The sequence below is a fragment of the Panthera onca genome, chromosome F1, assembly GCF_046562875.1.
Source record: "Panthera onca isolate mPanOnc1 chromosome F1, mPanOnc1 haplotype 2, whole genome shotgun sequence".
NCBI lineage: Eukaryota > Metazoa > Chordata > Mammalia > Carnivora > Felidae > Panthera > Panthera onca.
In genome coordinates, this window is record NC_138355.1 from 46473742 (window position 1) to 46476961 (window position 3220).

The following is a 3220-nucleotide window of genomic DNA, read 5'->3' on the forward strand; positions in this document are numbered from 1 at the left end:
GATTCATTTATTCGTTTTCAAAAGATTTAGGGGGTGCCCGGCTGGCTCAGTCGGGAAGCACATGTGACTCTTAATCTCCGGGTTGTAAGTTTGAGCCCCACGCTGGGTGCAGAGATTAAGAATAAAATCTTTAGGAAAAAAAAAAAAAGATTTATTGAGCCACCTGTTATGTCCAAGGCACTGATTAGGTGCAGAGAATCGGCAGAGAATGAGATAGAAGCATCTGCCTCAGATTACACTGCAGTTGAAGACAGAAAGACAGGAGAGGACCACGCCGGGAGATGAAGGATACTTGAGTGCCACAGAGGAACATAAAGCAGGGGAGTGGGAAGAGGGATTGGCAACAGATGCTCCTGGAAGCCTTCGTAGGGAGGTGCCGTCTGTGCTGGCACTAGATGACGGGCGGGAGCAGTAACTCCAAGTCCCAGGGAAGGCTCGTAGGAGGCAGGGGAAGGGGTGAGTGCACAGGCATCGGCCAGCATTCGTGTGCCGTGCCTGAGAGGCAGCAAGCTGGCCAGTGAGGCTTAAATGCAGTGAGCAAGGTGGTGACAGGAGCAGGAAGCAGGCGGGAGTGGCAGCGAGGGGCCAGATCCTACTTGCCATGGCGGGAGCACAGATTCTGTTGTTTTTATGTGAAATCGTTGGGAGTTGCGAGCAGGCAGGGCACGTGGTCTCATTTACACTTCTAAAAGTAATACTCTGCTTGTTGTGAGGAGAAGAAACTGGGGGGCAGGAATGAAACCGGGACACTGGCGAGGGCACCACTGCCTAAACTACGCAAGAGACGTTGGTGGCTTCGACAATGTCGGTAGCATCCGAAGTAGTGAACGCGATTGGATTCAAGCTCTATTTCGAAAGTCGAATGGATAGAATTTGCTGCTGGAGTGGGTATGTATGGGTGTGAGAAAAACAGGAATCTAGGATGACCCCAAGGCATTGACTTGAGTTACCGGCTAGATGACGAGGCCAGTGAACACTGGCGGGAGGATGAAGGAGGTGCTCCACAATTGTCTTGCACATGTTCATTTTATGATGGTATCTCGCATGTGAAGAAGGCTAGTAAGTATAAATGCACAGAGCGTCAACGTCAAGCCCAAAGATATAAATTTCATGGTCACATACCTATAGAGCTTAAAGCTGTGGGACTGAAGACGACCACCTAGAGAGAGAACATATGACTAGAAGGTTGAGCCCTGGGGTTCTTCAACACTTAGTGGTTTAAAAAATATATATATGGTCCAGCAGAGCAAATGAGAGAAGCCACGGAAGGAGGAGGAAGTTCAGGAGAGACTGGTTTCCTGGAAGGCACCATGAAGAGTAAGTATCTCGAGGAGGAGGAAGTAACCAATGCTGCAATGAATTCTGATGAGGACTGAACATCGACCACTAGACTGGGCAACATGGAAGGTGGCCTTGACAAGAGTGGGGTTTCTGTCAATGATGCTTTGAAAAGCATATGGGAATCATAACATCGACTGTGACGTTCCAACAACCTCCTCGACACCAACGCTTTCCGTCTGGTAGAAATTATCTTTCCTGTTTGATTTTTCATCACACACTGTCCTCTTAAAGTTATCCCGAAGGAAGTCACCTTCATGAACTCCAGTTACAGGGCATATTCCTCTTTTTTTTTAAGTTTTATTTAATCTCTGCACCCAAAGTGGGGCTTGAACTCACAATCCCAAGATCAAGGGTCACGCTCCTCTGACTGAGCCAGCCAGGCACCCACAGGGCATATTCCAGTAAGTGCAGTGCTTTATAGTGACAAATCAGTGTGAGAGCTTTTTTTTTTTTTTTAATTTATTTTTGAATGAGAGAGAGAGAGAGAGAGAGAATGAGAACGAGCAGGGGAGGGACAGAGAGAGAGGGAGACAGAGGATCCAAAATGGGCTCCACCCTGACAGCAGAGAGCCTGACGTGGGGCTCAAACTCACAAACTGAGATCATGTCCTGAGCCAAAGGCAGATGCTTAACCGACTGAGCCACCCAGGTGCCCCAAAAGCTTACAACTGTTAATGATTATCTCCAACCTGGTAATGCAAGCCCTGGGAAATTACTCAATGTTCGGGCATTAGTTTGTCACTAGATGCATCTATAAAACACAGAAAGTGATTGCAAAATGGACATTATGCCTCTCAAGAGAATGTGTCCACAGCCAGAAAGGTTAGAAAATGGTGGATCGAACAGGCTTTTTTACTGAAGGATTTCTTAGAGCTTTTAATATTCTAATATGCATCTGGAATCTCCAAGAGGTGGTGACCCCATTTCCCAAACATATTCGACCTCCCGGGACAACGGTTTTAGGTAATATTATTTTGACGACAGCGGTTTAGGAGGATCCGGCTGTCGTCCTAAGTGGTTACTACCCAAACACGCTGAACATGGTTTACCCGCCATCTGAAGTGAAGCTTCATTGCCCCCCACGGAACTCTTACTCCATCTCGTTATGTCCCCCTGGAGACAAGAGACAGCCCTCTGTGACGTAATTTGTGCCATCTAGTAACCCCACTATCCCCCATGTGTATTATATCAACTCAGCTCGGAAAGGGCCCAATTTCATTAACTTAAAGAACTCAAGTCTCCAGTGTCTTATGTCAAGAAACAATGCCTAGAGCAGAAACAAGCAAAATATGGTGCTCACAAGGGCTAGAATGAAAGAATCTAAGTTTCTTAAAGTTAAAAAAAAACAAACAGACAGAAGTGAAATTTTCACACGGGGAGTAGTTTTTCTAGCCCGTCAGTTTTCAATTCCTTTTTATGGCAACAATCATTTTACAATCTCCCGTTTCCAGCACCTATATCCCAACTCAGGCTTTAAATATTTTATTTTTTTTATTTTTATTTTTTTTTAATTTGTTTAATGTTTATTTCTGAGACCGAGAGAGACAGAGCATGAGCAGGGGAGGGGCAGAGAGAGAGGGAGACACAGAATCAGAAGCAGGCTCCAGGCTCTGAGCTGTCAGCACAGAGCCCGATGTGGGGCTCGAACTCACAAACTGTGAGACCATGACCTGAGCTGAAGTTGGTCGCTCAACCGACTGAGCCACCCAGGCGCCCCAGGCTTTAAATATTTTAATGTAGCTACACATCAAATAGTTGATGGCCAGGTTTTAATAACCACTGGGAAACCGAACTTTTTTCTAACCCACATTTAGCACGGATGAAAACAGAATCCAGAGACTATCTCAATGGGTGTGACAGGAATAATCAATTCAGAGGA